This window comes from Delphinapterus leucas, unplaced genomic scaffold (assembly GCF_059928025.1).
Source record: "Delphinapterus leucas isolate spDelLeu-1000000601 "Yukka" unplaced genomic scaffold, BTC_Dleu_Yukka2 spDelLeu_asBTCV2_sq25, whole genome shotgun sequence".
Lineage (NCBI taxonomy): Eukaryota > Metazoa > Chordata > Mammalia > Artiodactyla > Monodontidae > Delphinapterus > Delphinapterus leucas.
The window spans coordinates 16,704,249-16,724,420 of record NW_028322234.1 but is presented as its reverse complement, the minus strand read 5'-3'; the positions used below and the strand labels follow the sequence as shown (position 1 = coordinate 16,724,420).

The following is a 20,172-nucleotide window of genomic DNA, read 5'->3' as shown; positions in this document are numbered from 1 at the left end:
TTTTTTTAAAAGAGGGATCTATGTAGTGACAAACAGCAGTGTGGGGACTCCCCTGGTGGCACAGTGGTTAAGAATCCACCTGCTGGGGCTTCCCTGGTGGCGCAGTGGTTGAGAGTCCTCCTGCCGATGCGGGTTTGTGCCCCGGTCCAGGAAGATCCCACGTGCCGTGGAGCGGCTGGGCCCGTGAGCCATGGCCACTGAGCCTGCGCATCCGGAGCCTGTGCTCCACAGCGGGAAAGGCCACAGCGGTGAGAGGCCCGTGTACCGCAAAAAAAAAAGAATCCACCTGCCAATGCAGGGGACATGGGTTCGAGCCCTGGTCTGGGAAGATCCCACATGCCATGGAGCAACTAAGCCCATGCACCACAACTACTGAGCCTGTGCTCTAGAGCCCACGAGCCACAACTACTGAAGCCCGCACGCCTAAAGCCCAAGCTCTGCAACAAGAGAAACCAATGCAATGAAAAGCCCACGAACCACAACAAAGAGGAGCCCCGACTCACTGCAACTAGAGAAAGCCTACACGCAGCAATGAAGACCCAATGCAACCAAATAAATAAAAATTAAAAACAAACAAAAAACAGCAGTGTGACCTGATTTTGTTGGCAGGTGCAAGAACCTACTCACATGGTAAAATGGCACAGGACTCCACACACATGTAAATACACACACACACACACACACACACACACACACACACAAATGTGTGCATGAGAAAATGGCGAAATCTGAATAAGGCCTTTGTATTGTACCAAAGCCAGTCTCCTGGTTTTGACACCACACTGCAGTTACATAAGATGTTACCACTGGGGGAAGCTGGGGAAAAAGCACACGAGAGGTCTCTGTACTATTACTGCATCTTCCATTGACAGATGAGCAGATAAAGATGTGGTACACATATACAATAGAATACTACTTGACCATAAAAAAGAATGAAATAATGCCATTTGCAGCAACATGGATGGACCTAAAGATTCTCATACTAAGTGAAGTAAGTCTGAAAGAGAAAGACAAATACCCAATGATGTCACTCATATGTTGAATCTAAAACAGAACACAGATGTACTTACCTACAAACCAGAAACAGACTTGCAGACATAGAGAACAGACCTGTGGTTGCCAAGGGGTAGAGGGGATGGGGAAGGGCTGGACTGGGAGTTTGGGATTAGCAGATGCAGACTATAATACATAGAATGGATAAACCACAGGTCTTACTATACAGCACAGGGAACTATATTCAATGTACAGCAGTAACAATGTCCTGTGATAAACCATAATAGAAAAGAGTAGGAAAAAGAATGTATATATACACTCCTTAACATGGGAAAGGAAATAGTCACCCAAGTCCAGGAAGCACAGAGTCCCATACAGGATAAACCCTAGGAAAAACACACCAAGGCACATATTAATCAAACTAACAAAAATTAAATTCAAAGGAAAAGTATTAAAAGCAGTGAGGGAAAAACAAAAAATAACATACAATGGAATCCCCATCACGTTATCAGCTGATTTTTCAGCAGAAACTCTGCAGGCCAGAAGGGAGTGGCAGGATATACTTAAAGTGATGAAAGAGAAAAACCTACAACCAAGATTACTCTACCCAGCAAGGAACTCATTCAGATTCGATGGGGAAATCAAAAGCTTTTCAGACAAGCAAAAGCTAAGAGAATTCAGCACCACCAAACCAGCTTTACAACAAATGCTAAAGAAACTTCTCTAAGCAGGAAACACAAGAGAAGAAAAAGACCCACAAAAACACACCCAAATGGACTTCCTTGGTGGCGCAGTGGTTAAGAATCTGCCTGCCAATGTAGGGGACACAGGTTTGAGCCCTGGTCCGGGAAGATCCCACATGCCATGGAGCAACTAAGCCCGTGTGCCATAACTACTGAGCCTGTGCACAACAACAACTGAAGTCCGCATGCCTAGAGCCCGTGCTCTGCAACAAGAGAAGCCACCACAATGAGAAGCCCATGTACCACGATGAAGAAGTTGCTGCAATAGAGAAAGCCCGCACACAACAAAGAAGACCCAGTGCAGCCAAAGATACATAAATTAAATAAATTAATTAAACAAACAAACCCAAAAGAATTAAGAAAATGGTAATAGAAACATACATATTGATAATAACCTTGAATGTAAATGGATTAAATGCCCCAAACAAAAAACACAGACTGGCTGAATGGATACAAAACAAGACCCATATATATATATGCTGTCTACAAGAGACCCACTTCAGACCTAGGGACACATGCAGACTGAAAGTGAAGGAATGGAAAAAGATATTCCATGCAAATGGAAATCAAAAGAAAGCTAGAGTAGCAATACTCATATCAGATAAAGTAGACTTTAAAATAAAGACTGTTACAAGAGATAAGGAGGGACACTACATAATTATCAAAGGATCAATCCAAGAAGAAGATATAAGAACTATAAATGTTTATGCACCCAATATAGGAGCCCCTCAATACATAAGGCAAATGCTAACAACCATGAAAGGAGAAATCGACAGTAACACATTAATAGTAGGGGACTTTAACACCCCACTTACACAAATGGACAGATCATCCAAACAGAAAATAAACAAGGAATCACAAGCTTTGAATGACACAATAGACCAGATAGGTCTAATTGATATTTATAGAACATTCCACCCAAAAGTGGCAGAATACACTTTCTTCTCAAGGGCACACAGAACATTCTCCAGGATAGATCACATCTTGGGTCACAAATCAAGCCTCGGAAAAATTTAAGAAAATTGAAATCATATCAAGCATCTTTTCTGACCACAACACTATGAGATTGGAAATCAATTACAGGAATGCAGCAAAAGCAGTTCTAAGATGGAAGTTTATAGCAATTCAATCTCACCTCAAGAAAGAAGAAAACTCTCAAATAAACAATCTAACCCTACACTTAAAACAACTAGAGAAAGAAGAACAAAGAAAACCCAAAGTCAGTAGAAGGAAAGCAGTCATAAAGATCAGAGCAGAAATAAATGAAATAGAAATGAAGAAAACAATAGCAAAGATCAATAAAACTAAAAGCTGGTTCTTTGAGAAAAACAAAATTGATAAACCTTAGCTAGACTCATCAAGAAAAAAAGGGAGAGGACGCAAATCAATAAAATCAGAAATGAAAAAGGAGAAATCACAGCTGACACTGCAGAAATACAAAGGATTATAAGACTATTACAAACAACTATATACCAATAAAATGGACAACCATGAAGAAATGGACAAATTCTTGGAAATGTACAATTTTCCAAGACTGAACCAGGAAGAATTAGAAAATATAAACAGACCTATCACAAGTAATGAAATTGAAACCGTAATTACAAATCTTCCAACAAACAAAAGTCCAGGGCCAGATGGCTTCACAGGCAAATTGTATCAAACATTTAGAGAGGAGCTAAGGCCAATCCTTCTCAAACTCTTCCAAAAACTTGGAGAGGGAGAAACACTCTCAAATTCATTCTACAAAGCCACCATCACCCTGATACCAAAACCAAAAAAAGATATCACAAAAAAAGAAAATTATAGACCAGTATCACTGATGAACATAGATGCAAAAATGCTGAACAAAATACTAGCAAACAGAATCCAACAGCACATCAAAAGGATCATACACCATGATCAACTGGGGTTTATCCCAGGGATGCAAGGATTCTTCAATATATGGAAATCAATCAATGTGATAAATCACATTAACAAATTAAGGAATAAAAACCATATGATCATTTCAATAGATGCAGAAAAACCTTTTGACAAAATTCAACACCATTTATGATAAAAACTCTCCAGAAAATGGGCATAGAGGGAACCTACCTCAACATAATAAAGGCCATATATGATAAACCCACAGCAAGCATCGTACTCAATGATGAGAAACTGAAAGCATTTCCACTAAGATCAGGAACAAGACAAGGATATCCACTCTTGCCACTCTTATTCAACATAGTTTTGGAAGTCCTAGCCACAGCAATCAGAGAAGAAAAAGAAATAAAAGGAATACAAATTGCAAAAGAAGAATTAAAACTGTCACTGTTTGCTGATGACATGATAGTGTACATAGAAAATCATAAAGATGCCACCAGAAAACTACTAGAACTAATCAGTGAATTTGGTAAGGTTGCAGGATACAAAATTAATGCACAGAAATCTCTGGCATTCCTATACACCAACAATGAAAAATCAGGAAGAGAAATTAAGGAAACACTCCCATTTACCATCGCAAGAGAAAGAATAAAATACCTAGGAATAAACCTGCCTAAGGAGGTGAAAGACTCATACTCAGAAAACTATAATACACTGATGAAGGAAATCAAAGATGACATAAACAAATGGGGAAATATACCATGTTCTTGGATTGGAAGAATCAATATTGTGAAAATGACTATACTACCCAAAGCAATCTACAGATTCAATGCAATCCCTATCAAACTACCAATGGCATTCTTCACAGAATTAGAACAAAAATCTTACAATTCGTATGGAAACACAAAAGACCCTGAATAGCCAAAGCAATCTTGAGAAAGAAAAACGGAGTTGGAGGAATCAGGCTCCCTGACTTCAAACTATACCACAAGGCTACAGTAATTAAGACAGTATGGTACTGGCACAGAAACAGAAATATAGATCAATGGTACAGGTTAGAATGCCAGAGATAAACCCACGCACATATGGGCACCTAATTTATGACAAAGGAGTCAAGAACATACAATGGAGAAAAGACAGCCTCTTCAATAAGTGGTGCTGGGGAAACTGGACAGCTACATGTAAAAGAATGAAATTAGAACACTACCTAACACCATACACAAAAATAAACTCGAAATGGATTGAAGACTTAAATGTAAGACCAGACACTATAAAACTCTTAGAGGAAAATATTGGAAAAACACTCTTTGACGTAAACCACAGCAAGATCTTTTTTGACCCACCTCCTAAAGTAATGGAAATAAAAACAAAAATAAACAAATGGGACTTAAAACCTTTTGCACAGCAAAGGAAACCATAAACAAGACAAAAAGACAACCCTCAGAATGGGAGAAAATATTTGCAAATGAAACAACAGACAAAGGATCAATTTCCAAAATATACAAACAGCTCATGGAGCTCAATATCAAAAAAACAAACAATCCAGTTAAAAAATGGGTGGGGGCTTCCCTAGTGGCACAGTGGTTGAGAGTCCACCTGCCGATGCAGGGGACACGGGTTCGTTCCCCGGCCCGGGAGGATCCCACATGTCGCAGAGCGGCTGGGCCCGTGAGCCATGGCCACTGAGCCTGTGCGTTTGGAGCCTGTGCTCTGCAACAGGAGAGGCCACAACAGTGAGAGGCCCACGTACCGCAAAAAAAAAAAAAAAAAAAAAAAGGCAGAAGACCTAAATTGACATTTCACCAAGGAAGACATACAAATGGCCAAGAGGCACATGAAAAGATGCTCAACATCACTTATTACTAGAGAAATGCAAATCAAAACTACGATGAGTTATCACCTCACACTGGTCAGAATGGCCATTATCCAAAAATCTCGAAATAGTAAATGCTGGAAAGGATGTGGTGAGAAGGGAACCCTCTTGCACTGTTGATGGGAATGTAAATTGATACAGCCACTATGGAGAACAGTATGGAGGTTCCTTAAAAAACTAAAAATAGAACTACCATGTGACCCAGCAATCCCACTACTGGGCATATACCCTGAGAAAACCATAATTCAGAAAGAGACATGTACCACAATGTTCATTGCAGCTCTATTTACAATAGCCAGCAGATGGAAGCAACATAAGTGTCCATCAACAGATGCATGGATAAAGAAGATGTGGCACATATATACAATGGAATATTACTTAGCCATACAAAGAAAAGAAATTTAGTCATTTGTAGTGAGGTGGATGGACCTAGAGTCTGTCATACAGAGTGAAGTCAGTCAGAAAGAGAAAAACAAATACCATGTGGTAACGCATATATATGGAATCTAGGGGGAAAAAATTGGTACTGATGTACCTAGTGGCACAGCAGGAATAAAGAGGTAGACATAGAGAATGGACTTGAGGACATGGGGTGGGAGGACAAAGCTGGGGCGAAGTGAGAGTAGCATCGACATATATACACTACTGAATGTAAAATAGATAGCTAGTGGGAAGCAGCAGCATATCACAGGGAGATCGGCTCTGTGCTTTGCGATGATCTAGAGGGGTGGGTTAGGGAGGATGGCAGAGAGGCTCAAGAGGGAGGGGCTATGGGGACATGTGTATGCATATGGCTGATTTGCTTTGTTGTGCAACAGAAACTAACACAGTATTGTGAAGCAATTATGCTCCAGTAAAGATGTATTAAAATAAAAAGATACATGTACACCTATGTTCATAGCAGCACTATTATTTACAGTAGCCAAGACATGGAAGCAACCTACGTGTCCATCAACAGATGAATGGATAAAGAAGATGTGGTACACACACACACACACACACACACACACACACACACACACTGGAATACTACTCAGCCATAAAAAAATGAAATAATGCCATTTGCAGCAACGTGGATGGACCTAGAGATGATCATACTAAGTAAGCCAGAAATGAACTTATTTACAAAACAGAAACAGACTCACAGACATAGAAAACAAACATGGTTATCAGAGGGGAAGGTGGGGAGAGATTAATTAGGAGTTTGGGATTAACAGATACTACTATATATAAAATAAATAAAAAACAAAGTCCTACTGTATAGCACAGGGAACTATATTTAATATCTTGTAATACTCTATAATGGAAAAGAATCTGAAAAAGAATATATACACGTATAGATAGATAGACAGATACATGTATAACTGAATCACTTTGCTGTACACCAGAAACTATCACAACATTGTAAACCAACTATACTTCAATAAATAAAAAGCTTTGTACTTTAGCACTTACATTTTGATCTATAATTCATCTCAAAATAATTTTTGTTTATAGTGTGAAATTGGGATTAGAATTTATTTATGTATGGATTTCCAGGTGTTGCAGAACAATTTCTACCTTGTATTGCCTTTTGGCAAAATTAATTGAACATATATGTAGGGTCTACCACTGGATTTTTAAATTCCATTTCATCCATCAATTCAACTATCTTTTTAAAAAAATTTTTAAATAAATTTATTTATTTTTGGCTGCATTGGGTCTTCATTGCTGTGCTTGGGCTTTCTCTAGTTGTGGCGAGCGGGGGCTACTCCTTGTTGCGGTGTGTGGTCTTCCCATTTCGGTGGCTTCTCTTGTTGCAGAGCACAGACTCTAGATGCGCGGGCTTCAGTAGTTGTGGGACGCGGGCTCAGTAGTTGTGGCTTGCAGGCTCTAGAGCACAGGCTCAGTAGTTGTGGCGCGTGGGCTTAGTTGTTCCACGCATGTGGGATCTTCCTGGACCAGGGCTCGAACCCATGTCCCCTGCATTGGCAGGCGGCTTCCCAACCACTGCGCCACCAGGGAAGCCCAATTCAACTATCTTTATGGCAATACAACACTGTCTTGATTACTAGATGTATTAGTTTGTTGGGGAAAACTAATTGGAAGTATTTAGGGATGTGAACATTGCCTTCAATTTTGACTTAGATATAAATAGTAAATATGCACTGTCAATTGAGAAGGAATGCACAACCTAAAAGTTGAGAATTACGCCTTTCAGTTAGGTTTGAGGGACTGCTCCAAAGAGATAACGGAGGGGCCAGAATATATATGAGTTTTTTTTTTAATTTTATGTAGTTTATTTATCTGGTTGCGCTGGGTCTTAGTTGCAGCAGACGGGCTCCTTAGTTGTGGCAGGCAGACTCTTAATTGTGGCATGCATGTGGGATCTAGTTCCCCGACCAGGGATGGAACCCTGGCCCCCTGCATTGGGAGGGCGGAGTCTAAACCACTGGACCACCAGGGAAGTCCCATATGAGTTTTTGCAAAACAAAAAAATCCCCAGGTAGTCAGAACAGCTAATTAAAGGAAACCAGACATCTTATAAGTTAGTGAATTTAGCGCTTTTCTAGGTAAGGGAAGATGCGGAGTCTGGGCTTATTTTTATTTTTTGAACTTTATTAATTTAAGTATAGCTGATTTACAGTGTTGTGTTAGTTTCAGGTGTACAGCAAAAGTTATACATATATATCTATATCTATATTCTTTTTCAGATTCTTTTCCATTATAGGTTATTACAAGATATTTAGCATAGTTCCTGTGCTATAGAGTAGGTCCCTGTTATTTTATTCTTTTTTCTTTTAATACTCTATGCTAGTTTTGCAATACAGTACTTGTTTTGTGTGTGTGTGTGTGTGTGTGTGTGTGTGTGTGTGCCTGTGTATGTGTGTGCGTGTTTTAATTTTGGCTGTGCTGGGTCTTCACTGCGGCATGCGAACTCTTATTTGTGGCACGCGGGATCTAGTTCCCCGACCAGGGATCGAACCCGGGCCTCCTGTCTTGGGAGCGCGGAGTCTTACCCACTGGACCACCAGGGAAGTCCCTCTATTCTGTTTTAGTCTGGGCTGATTGAAATAATTCCTTTCCTATGCACCTTAACCATCTAGGGCCAGTATCCTGCTTTTCTCCATCCTGAATCGCCCCAAGGTGCACCGCTGAGGGCGGCTGCAGGGGCTGCTGGTTGTCCAGGCCCAACATCCTTTATTTACTGATGGGGCAGGCAACATTCTTAGTCCAGGACAGGCACTGTCAGGGCTGCCTGAACACCTGCGTTTTGAGCACAGATGGGTTACAAGATGATTTCCATATAAGGGAGTGAATTGAGCATAACATGAACTTCACATTTGTTTGGGTGCAGTTTTCTCCGAGGGAAACACTCGCTGAGCTTAAGAAACTGTACACAGGGACTTCCCTGGTGGTGCAGTGGTTGAGACTCTGCTTGCCAATGCAGGGGACACGGGTTCGAGCCCTGGTCCGGGAAGATCCCACATGCTGCGGAGCAGCTAAGCCCGGGCGCCACAACTACTGAAGCCCGCGTGCCACAACTACTGAGCCCGTGTGCCACAACTACTGAAGCCCGTGCATCTACAGCCCGTGCTCCGCAACAAGAGAAGCCACCGCAATGAGAAGCCTGTGCACCACAAGGAAGAGTAGCCCCCCGCTTGGCGCAACTAGAGAAAGCCCGGGCGCAGCTACAAAGACCCAACGCAGCCAAAAATAAAATTAATTAATTAATTTTTTTAAAAAGAAAAGAAACTGCACACACTCGGTTGAACAGAGCCTGGTAAGAACACATAGACACATACACACCACAGGAAAAGCTTTTCAGGGTAATTCCAGGAATAGTTTCTGAAATTTCAAAGGCAGCAGAATTACACCCAACCCTGCTTAGTAATAAATAATAGATGATACAAGTTATGAAGAATTACCACAAAATTCAGGGTGGTGGTGACCGCTGGGGGCTGGGGGAGTAGCAGTCAGAGTGGGGCACCCTCAAAAGACCAGGAGCTGCCTTAGTCTGTTCATAAGTGTGGGTGCCCAGTCTACGGTCCCCGTTTATTATTTATTCCTTAAGCTTAGCGAGTGAAAAAAAAAAAGCACAACCTAAATTTTGAGAATTATGTTTTATTTGGCAGATGTTCTGAGGACTCAAGTCCAGAAGACAGCTTCTCAGATCGCTCTGAGGGACTGCTCCAAAGAGGTAAGGGAGGAACCAGGGTACAGAGAAGTTTTGCAACAAAACCCAAGTAGTTGGAACAGCAAAAAGATTACTGTTAATTAAAGAAAACCAGGGAGTTCCCTGGTGGCCTAGTGATTACGATTTGGACTTTTCACTGCAAAGGCCTGGGTTCGATCCCCGGTCCGGGAAGCATCCCGCATGCCACTCGGTGTGGGCAAAATACAAAAAAAAAAAAAAATTAAAAGGAAAAAAAAAAAAAAAAGAAATCCAGACATCTCAAGTTAATGAATTTAGCACTTTTCTGGGTATGTGAAGATGCAGGAGTCTGGGCTCATTGAAATCATTCCTTTGCTGTGCACCTTGACTGTCTAGGACCAGTATCTTGTTCTTTCTAATCCTGAGTCCCCCACCCCCCCCCGCCCCCAGGGTGCACCGTTTTGGGGGGTGGCTGCATTGACCGAGGACTTGGCGGGCAGCAGCCCCTTTGTCTCCATCCTGAGTTCCGTCCTGGCTCACTGCTGGGGCTTGGGGGCGGCGGGGTAGGGCTGGTAGTGGCTGATGGCTTTATGGCCACAGCACCCTTTGTCTGCGGATATGGCAGGCAACATTTTTCATTCACAATCTGAGCACGATTTTTTTAACTTAAAATGATTAAACGTAGCGTACAACATTTAGTGCATTCTTTTCTGAGTGCCGCGTATTGTACTTCTCCATAATATTTCAAAGGCGATTTTAAGCATGAAACAATATCCAGTTTTCCAATATTTCCTTCACCATATTAGGTCACCCCCTCCCAGTATATTTGTTTTTGTTTTTGTTTTTTTTTTTGCGGTACGCAGACCTCTCACTGTTGTGGCCTCTCCCGTTGCGGAGCACAGGCTCCGTCCCTCCCAGTTTTGATTCCAATCTTGGTTTGGAAGAGATTCTAAAATCTTTCATTCCGGTCCCTTGAAACTTAATCATTGTTTTTGTTTTTGTTTTTTACAGATGTAACAAGAGCCCTAACTCTCCCTGTTGAAAATAAGGAAAGAGATTTATCCCTTCTCCTTTTGGTAGAGCATTTTCTTTAGAGAACGTGTGGTGGGATAAATTCTTTCTCTGTCCTTTGAAATGTAAATAAACCTTTTAAAAAACTAAATAAGCCTCTTGCCAGCTTTACCACCCGGGAGTCTTTCGGGAGGACCTGAGAGCCTTCTCCCTGAAATGCAGTTGCCAGGGGAGCCCGTGCCCCTCTGTGCAAAACTCCCTCCTGTCCTAAAGGTAAAAGTGGGGTTTGCCTTTGAATAAAGTCAGTTAACTAACACAGACGGTCACCCAATTACCAGGAGGAGTGAATTTGAACTAAGCATGACCGATGCTGTCGGGGTCTCTCACCTGAGGACTGGTTATGGCTTATCTTGAGAATAGGTATTCATGAGTTGCATCCATTTAGCTCCAAAAGGGGACGAAATGTTTTTCTGTTTTTGCAACCTCTTAGCAGATTGCCTGCGATGTGCCTCACATTTTGGCTTAGTGCTATCAATAATAAAAGTTTTTTTTAATTTTTATTGGAGTGTAGTTGATTCACAATGCTGTGTTAGTTTCTGCTCTACAGCAAAGTGAATAAGTTATACATTTATCCACTCTTTTTTAGATTCTTTTTCCATATAGGTCATTACAGAATATTGATCAGAGTTCCCTGTGCTATACAGTAGGTCCTTATTAGTTATCTGTTTTATATATAATAGTGTGTGTATGTCAATCCCAATCTCCCAATTTATCCCTCCCCCCTTTTCCCCGCTGGTAACCGTAAGTTTGTTTTCTACACCTATGACTCTATATCTGTTTTCTTTCTTTTCTACATTTGTGAGAGGTTTTCTGGTTGGCAGGAGGTCTTGTTTTGAACTCTTTGTGAATTAAAAATGCTACTTGCCGGGAATTCCCTGGTGGTCCAGTGGTTAGGACTCGGTGCTTTCACTGCTGGGGGGCCCGGGTTCAATTCCTGTTCGGGGATCTAAGATCCCAAAGCCCTGCGGGGCAGCCAAAAAATAAATAAAAATAAAAATAATTAAAATGCTGCCTTCCCTATCAGTAAACAAAGGACGTTGCAGCCATCACATGACAGCCACCCCTGAAGGGGAGCCCCAAGGGAACTCAAGGTGGAGACAGGATGTCCCCCAGCAAGCTGTCAGCCTCTGCAGCCACCCCCCACCCTCCAATGATGCACCCTGAGGACACTCAGGATGAGAAAGCCCAGGATACTGGCCCCAGATAGCTGAGGTGTATCTTGGAATTTAAAAAGCCACTAGCCTTAACTGTCTCTTCCTCTTTTATCTGAATTGCCTGATCCCGAGGCGCTCTCTCTCTCTCTCTCTCTCTCTCTCTCTCTCTCTCGTCTCTCTCTCCCCCATCAACCTCGCCTCCTGCTGCTTCCCCTTTCCCAGCAAAGGAAGACAGAAAATCAGAAGCAATCATAGCTCCCTTTATGGAGAAACCTGTTACAGGGAGAGATGAACTGTCATTGGTGCTTAGGCACACACCCTTGGACCAGAGCAGAACTTAGAGCTTTAGCTAAGGAATTTCCCAAACCTAGTCAAGATCCACCGGGATTTGCTAAGGAGTTTGAGTTAACCATCCGAACCTATGAGCCCAGCTTTGCAGATCTATATCAATTAATATAGCTGTTAGTTTCCAAAAGTAAAGCACAGGAGTGGATAGAGAAAGCAAGCTGAAAGACGCCCTTAGAGAATTTCCATCTACGTAGCCCGCAGACTGGAGCTGAATGCAAGCAGTTGGCTGGTAAACTACTCAGACTTATCCCAGGGCTTTTCCCCAAAGCCTTAGACTGGGCAAAGATTCAGCAATGTAGACAAAGACCAGAGGAATCAATCGCGGATTACTATGAGGGCTTCGAGAAAAACTTCAAAACAATATTCAGGCGTGACACCTGACTCATTCTCTAACCACCAAAATGTTCCTCTACTTAACTCTGCCTTTTTAGAAGGCATAGATGGTGAATTGGCTACTCTATTTTATTGTTATTATTATTTTTATTGAAGTAGAGTTGTTAATTTCTGCTGTACAGCAAAGTGATTCGGTTATAAGTATATATACACTCTTCTTCATATTCTCTTCCATTATGGTTTATCACAGGATATTGAATATAGTTCCCTGTGCTAGACAGTAGGACCTTGCTTATGCATCCTATATATAATAGTTTGCATCTGCTAACGCCAAACTCCCACTCCTTCCCACCTCCACCCACTTCCCTTGGCAGCCACAAGTCTGTTCTCTATGTCTGTGATTCTGTTTCTGTTTCGTAGATGAGTTCATTTGTGTTGTATTTTACTTTATTTTATTTTTGGCTGCACCACGAGGCTTGTGGGATCTTAGTTCCCTGACCAGGGATTGAACCCGGGCCCTCGGCAGTGAGAGCATGGAATCCTAACCACTGGAGCTCCAGGGAATTCCCTGTGTCGTATTTTAGATTCCACATATAAGTGATATCGTATGGTATTTGTCTTTCTCTTTCTGGCTTACTTCACTTAGTATGATAATCTCTAGGGCCATCCATGTTGCTGCAAATGGCATTATTTCATTCTTTTTTATGGCTGAGTAATATTCCATTGTATGTATATACCACATCTTCTTTATCTAGTCATCTGTCGATAGACATTTAGGTTGTTTCCATGCCTTGGCTATTGTAAATAGTGCTGCTATGAACATAGGGGTGCGTGTATCTTTTTGAATTATAGTTTTGTCTAGATATATGCCCACGAGTGGGATTGCTGGCTTATATGGCAACTCTATTTTTATTAACTGACAATCTTTTATCTCCTAGGATTGACCTTCGAGAAAACCCAATGGATAATTCTGATTTTATATTACTCACTGATGGTTCATATCTACAAGGACCTCATGGAAGGTAACAGGCTGGCTATGCCATTGTTTCTCCAGTGTCTATCTTTGAAAATGGTCCCTTGCCTTATATCTATTCCACCCAACAGGCTGAATTAATAGCACTAATAAGAGCCTGTTGGTTGGCAAAAGGAAAATTTGTTAATATTTACACAGCTAGTATGCCTTTGGAGTGGCATATGATTTTGGTATGCTTTGGAAACAAAGAGGACTTTTTTTTTTTTTTGGGGCCTCGCTGCATGTGGAATCTTAGTTACCCAACCAGGAATCGAACCCACATCCCCTGTATTGGAAGTAGAGTCTTAACCACTGGACAGCCAGGGAAGTTCCAAAGAGGACTTTTTAACATCCTCAGGACAGTGTATCAAAAATGGGAAACAGACACAAATGAACCTATCTACAAAACAGACAAACTCACAGACATAGAGAATAGACTTGTGGGGACTTCCCTGGTGGTGCAGTGGTTAAGAATCCGCCTGCCAATGCAGGGGACATGGGTTCGAGCCCTGGTCTGGGAAGATCCCACATGCCACGGAGCAACTAAGCCCACGCGCCACAACTACTGAGCCTGAGCTCTAGAGCCCTCGAGCCACAACTACTGAGCCCGCGTGCCACAACTACTGAAGCCCGAGCGCCTAGAGCCTGTGCTCCGCAGCAAGAGAAGCCACAGCAACGAGAAGCTGTACACCGCAACGAAGAGTGGCCCCCACTCGCCACAACTAGAGAAAGCCGGAGTGCAGCAACAAAGACCCAACACAGCCAAAAAAAAATAATAAATAAATAAATTTATAAAAAAAAAAAAAGAGAGAGAATAGACTTGTGGATGCCAAGGCAGAGGGGGTGGTGGAGGAGGGATGGGTTGGGAGTTTGGGGTTAGCAGATGCAAACTATTATATATAGAATGGATAGACAACAAGGTCCTACTATATACCACAGGGAACCATATTCAATATCCTGTGATAAACCATATTGGAAAAGAATATATGTATAAAAAAGAATGTATGCATATATATGCATAACTGAATCACTTTGCTGGACAGTAGAAAGTAATACAACATTGAAAATCAACTATACTTAAATTTTAAAAAATGGGAAATAAGTAGTGGAGTTACTAGATGCAATTTTTTTTTTTTTTTTTATTCTGGGTGTATTGAGTCTTTGTTGCAGCTCTCGGGCTTTCTCTAGTTGCGGCGAGCGGGGGCCACTCTTCGTCGCGGTGGGCAGGCTTCTCATTACGGTGGCTTCTCTTGTTGCAGAGCACGGGCTCTAGGTTCGTGGGCTTCAGTAGTTGTGACAGGTGGGCTCAGTAGTTGTGGCTTGTGGGCTCTAGAGCGCAGGCTCAGTAGTGGCACACGGGCTTAGCTGCTCCGCGGCATGTGGGATCTTCCTGGTCCAGGGCTCGAACCTGTGTCCCCTGCATTGGTAGGCGGATTCTTAACCACTGCACCACCAGGGAAATCCCTAGATGCAATTCTGCTACCAAGGGCACTTGCCATTGTTAAGGCATCAGATCATTCTAAGGGTGACACTGCAGAAGCAAAAGGAAATTCTCTAGTGGATAACACTCCCAAGCAGAAGCTTTACAAACCAACAAGGACCAACTAACCACTGCCTTTCCCTTTCAGCCTCCCAGTAACCTTACTGACATATTGTTCAAGTTTCAGAGAATGGTACCAGACAAAGAAAAAGACACCTGGACACAGAATGCAGGAAGATTCAACTCCAATACAGAGCTGTGGATAGGCCCAAAAGGGAAGCTTATCCTGTTTGGAGCTCAATATCCTATTTTACAATATACTCATGAGTTAACCCGTTGGAACCCAGATAAGATAGTGTTATGGGGTAAACAATATTTTTGGAAGCCTTCTTTTACTATAGCTCCAAAGGTCTATTCAGGATACAGTCCTTGTCCCAAATATAACCCATGGAAGCCAATCCATTGTTCTCAAGGACATTTTCCATTACCTGTGGGTCCTTTTGAAGTATACCAGATTGGTTTTATACAAATGTCTCCTTCCCATGGTTATCAATATGTTCTTGTTATGATTTGTACGTTTTCACACTGGGTTGAGGCATTCCCATGTAGATGTGCCACAGCACAATCAGTAGGGAAATTGATTTTAATATTTATTTATTTATTATTTTTATTTATTTATTTTGGTTGCGCCGGATCTTAGTTGCAGCATTCAGGATCTTCAGTTGTGGCACACGGGATCTTTAGTTGAGGCACATGGGATCTTTAGTTGCGGTATGCGGACTCTTGGTTTTGGCATGCATGCAGGATCTAGTTCCCTGAACAGGGATCAAACCGGGGCCCCCTGCATTGGGAGAGTGGGGTCTTACCCACTGAACCACTGGGGAAGTCCCAGGAAACTGATTTTAGAAAGAGTGGTTCCCATTTGTGGAATCCCCTCAGAACTACATCACGATAGAGGAACTCATTTTATTGGACAAATTGCTAAAGAAATTTGTAAGATTTGGCTGATTATGCAAGAGTTCCATTGTGCCAATCAACCCCAGTCTTCTGGGTTTGTAGAAAGACAAATGGAACAATTAAAACTCAATTGGCTGGGGGTCTCGGCTTCGATCCCTGGTGGGGAGCTAGATCCTGCACGCATGCCCCAACTAAAGAAATCTGCATACCGCAGCTAACTAAGAGTCTGCATGCTGCAGCTAAGAAGCCCGCGTGCTGCAACTAAGACCTGGTGGAGCCTAAATAAATAAATAAAATGAATAAATAAATAAATAAATATTTCTAAAAACCCTCAATTGGCTAAAATTATGAATGCTTATTCTTCACCCTGGCCTAAGGCCCTTTCGTTGGTTCTCCTCAACCTCAGATCCACCCCTTTTGGCAAACATCATTTGTCTCCCTTTGAGATTATCATGGGGAGACCAATGAGATTGGATGAAGGATTATATGAACCTAGATTATTGAAAGGAGATATATTACATTATCGCAAAGGCTTAATGGAATTATCAGCAGGACATTCTTTTTTTTATTGAAGTATAGTAGATTTATAATGTTGTGTTAGTTTCAGGTATACAGGAAAGTGATTCAGATTCTTTTCCCTTAGAGGTTATTATAAAATATTGAGTATATTTCCCTGTGCTATACAGTAGGTCCTTGTTGGTTATCTATTTTATATATAGTAGTCTGTATATGTTAATCCCAAACTCCTAATTTATCCCTCCTCTACCCCATTTCCCCTTTGGTAACCATAAGTTTTGTTTTATATGTCTGTGGGTCTGTTTCTGTTTTGTATATAAGTTCATTTGTATCTTTTTTGTTTTTTAGCTCCGCATCTAAATGATATCATATGATATTTCTCTGTCTTACTTCACTTAGTATGATAATCTCTAGGTCCATTCGTGTTGCTGCAAGTGGTATTATTTCATTCTTTTTTATGGCTGAATAATATTTTATTATATTATACATACATACCACATCTTCTTTATCCATTCATCTGTTGATGGACATTTAGGTTGTTTCCATGTCTTGGCTATTGTGAATAGTGCTGCTATGAACATTGGGGTGCATGTATTTTTTCGAATTATGGTTTTCTCCAGATATGTACGCAGGAGTGGGATTGCAGGATCATATGATAGCTCTATTTTTAGTTTTTTAAGGAACGTTCCTACTTTAACAGGACATTCTAATCTTGTATCTGAAGCTTATCACAGTAATTGATCCTCAGATGAAGATCAGATGCCCCATGACTTACAAACAGGAGATTATGTATACTGGAAAAGCCATCATTTAAAAGCCTCCCTCCAACCTTAGAAGGAAGGGCCCTTATCAGGTTCTTTTAACTAACTCAAGTGCATTAAAACTGAAAGGAATTGGGACTTCCCTGTTGGTCCAATGGGTAAGATTCTGTGCTCCCAATGCAGGGGGCCCAGGTTTGATCCCTGGTCGGGGAACTAGATCCTGCATGCATGCCACAACCAAGAGTCCACCTACCGCAACTAAAGTCCGCATGATGCAACTAAAAGATCCCGCATGCTGCAATGAAGATCCCTCGTGCCACAACTAAGACCCGGCGCAGCCTAAATCAATAAATAAATATTAAAAATAAAACCCCACTGAAAGGAATTGACTCTTGGATTTACATTTCCCACCTAAAAAGGGCCCTTGCACTGGACTGGTCTATAGAGAGAACTGCTGACCTCAAACTCACCTTAAAGTGATACTGTAATGATGCTCTAAAAAGAAAGAAACACCAATGCCAGGACCAGAAGAAGGCAACATCAGAAGTAGACAGCTATCCCAAGAGGCTGGACCTGACCCATAAGATTATTTATAATGTTTTCTTCTTGATTTCTTGGGCTTTTGCCCACAAATCAAATGTTTTTCCATCATGGGCATGATCCTATGTGAATTTAAGAAATCAATCCAATTGTTGGGTTTGTGGTCAATTACCTGCATCCAGTACTTCTCTTTTACCTTGGTGGGTTTCTCCTCTCCAAGGCTCTTATTGGATGGGCCTTAAAAAATTTATTTTAAAAGAAAGAAGCTATAGTTCTCTCCAGGCCACTACTGATATTACCAGATTGGACTTGGGCAATCCAACATATTTATTCTGACCCTGGCCATAAATATGAGTTTTCCCTTAAAGTTACTCAAGCTCAATCAGAACTATGAGCTAAATTTCAATTAAAAAATGTCACCTCTTGGGACTTCCCTGGTGGCACATGGTTAAGAATCCATCTGCCAATGCAGGGAATGGACATGAGTTCAATCCCTGGCCCAGGAAGATCCCACATGCCGCATAGCAACTAAACCCAAGCGCCACAACTACTGAGCCTGCACTCCAGAGTCCGTGAGCCACAAGTACTGAACCCCCGTGCTGCAACTACTGAAGCTCGCACGCCCAGAGCCTGTGCTCCGCAACAAGAGAAGCCATAGCGATGAAAAGCCTGCGCGCTGCAACGACGAGTAGCACCCACTCACTGCAACTAGAGAAAGCCCACACGCAGCAGCTAAGACCCGACACGGCCAAAAATAAATAAATAAATAAAATTAAAAAAAAAAAAGTCACCTCTTGATTACTAGGAGGGACCTTCCCTCAGTTATGGGATGGATTTATTTGGCTAACACCAGGCTATGGTCGTCTAAGTTTAAAGACGCCCCCCCCCCACAATGTGTTGCAAACAATTAAATCATACTAAAGATAATCAGCCTAAATACACTAGGAAATTAGGCTGGGTACCTTATAAAAAATGCCAATATGTCATTTCATTTCCCTTCAAGATAGTGACTGGGGAATTTCCTGGTGGTCCAGTGGTTAGGACTCTGTGCTTTCACTGCTGAGTGTGCGGGTTCGATCCCTGGTTGGGGAACTAAGATCCCACAAGCCGTTTGCTGTGGCCAAAAAAAAAGATAGTGATTGGTATGGAGCATTTTGGGTCAGGTGACCAGGAATATAATGGGTCACACCTAATGGGACTCGATGGCTTTGTGGGTTCAACCTATGGCCCTGACTTCTGCCATGATGGATAGGAAGATGTACTGTAGGATTCCCTTAGACGCAACCCCAGCAAATTTACCATCAATATGAGCCCGATGGACCAAAAGATCTGTGTTTCACTGGTAGGATCACTTAGCAGCTATTTTGTGCCTTCAGTAGGACTGGAAGATGTAATTTCCCACAGTGAAGCCTTAACAGAATTCACCCTAAGGCCTTAAATGATAGTAACCAGGCTATTAACCTACTGAATTCTGAGATCCCCATTATGAGGAAAGCTGTGTTACAAAATCATATGGTCCTTGATATCCTTACAGCATCTCAAGGAGGCACGTGTGCCCTAATTCAAACTGAATCCTGTGTTTTCATACCAGATGAATACTCCAATATAATACATTTAATAAGCTACCTGAAAAATCAGATTGCTGCCTTAGATGACCTACTTCCTAGCCTTGGTGATCTTTTGGGAAGCTGGTTTTGTTCTGGAAGCTCATGGCTTAAGTCCCTACTTGTGACTTCATTAATGTTACTAGGTATATTACTTATATCCTGTCTATTTTATAAGATATAAGATACTTATTTCCTGTCTATTTTATGTTACTAGGTATATTACTTATATCCTGTCTTGAGGAAATAGATCTCGTTTATAACTCTAGACAGAACAATTGTAATAGTGTAATTCTAGGTATGGGAAAAAGCAACAGGGGAAAACATTTCCTGGATCATAGTAAACTAGTAAGACAGGTGATCCAGAGAATTTTAAATTATCAACAGGGCCCCATCTGGGACTTCCTTGGTGGCGCAGTGGTTAAGAATCCGCCTGCTAATGCAGGGGACACAGGTTTGATACCTGGTCTGGGAAGATCCCACACGCTGCAGAGCAAATAAGTCCGTGTGCCACAATTACTGAGTCTGCATGCCACAACTACTGAAGCCCGCATGCCTAGAGCCTGTGCTCCGCAACAAGAGAAGCCACCGAAATGAGAAGCCCGCGTACTGCAACGAAGAGTAGCCCCCTCTTGCTGCAACTAGAGAAAGCCTGTGCACAGCAACGAAGACCCAATGCAGCCATAAATAAATATTTTTTAAAAAAGCAAAAAAAACCCAAGGCCTAATCCAAAAATTGGCATATCAACAGAATCTTTACCTGATCTAGGAATGAGCTTTCCTAGCACCATG

The 20,172-nt window shown here is 41.8% G+C and overlaps 1 pseudogene across 1 annotated transcript in view; it reads left to right on the top strand.

Moving 5' to 3' along the window:
• The window catches only part of LOC111165983 (uncharacterized), a 52,747-nt pseudogene that overhangs the window by 15,568 nt on the left and 17,007 nt on the right, over positions 1-20,172 (top strand). The window contains exons 3-4 of the transcript XR_016391524.1: positions 9,585-9,649; positions 13,449-13,532. The product of XR_016391524.1 is annotated as an uncharacterized LOC111165983 (transcript). The remainder of the gene's footprint in view (positions 1-9,584; positions 9,650-13,448; positions 13,533-20,172) is intronic.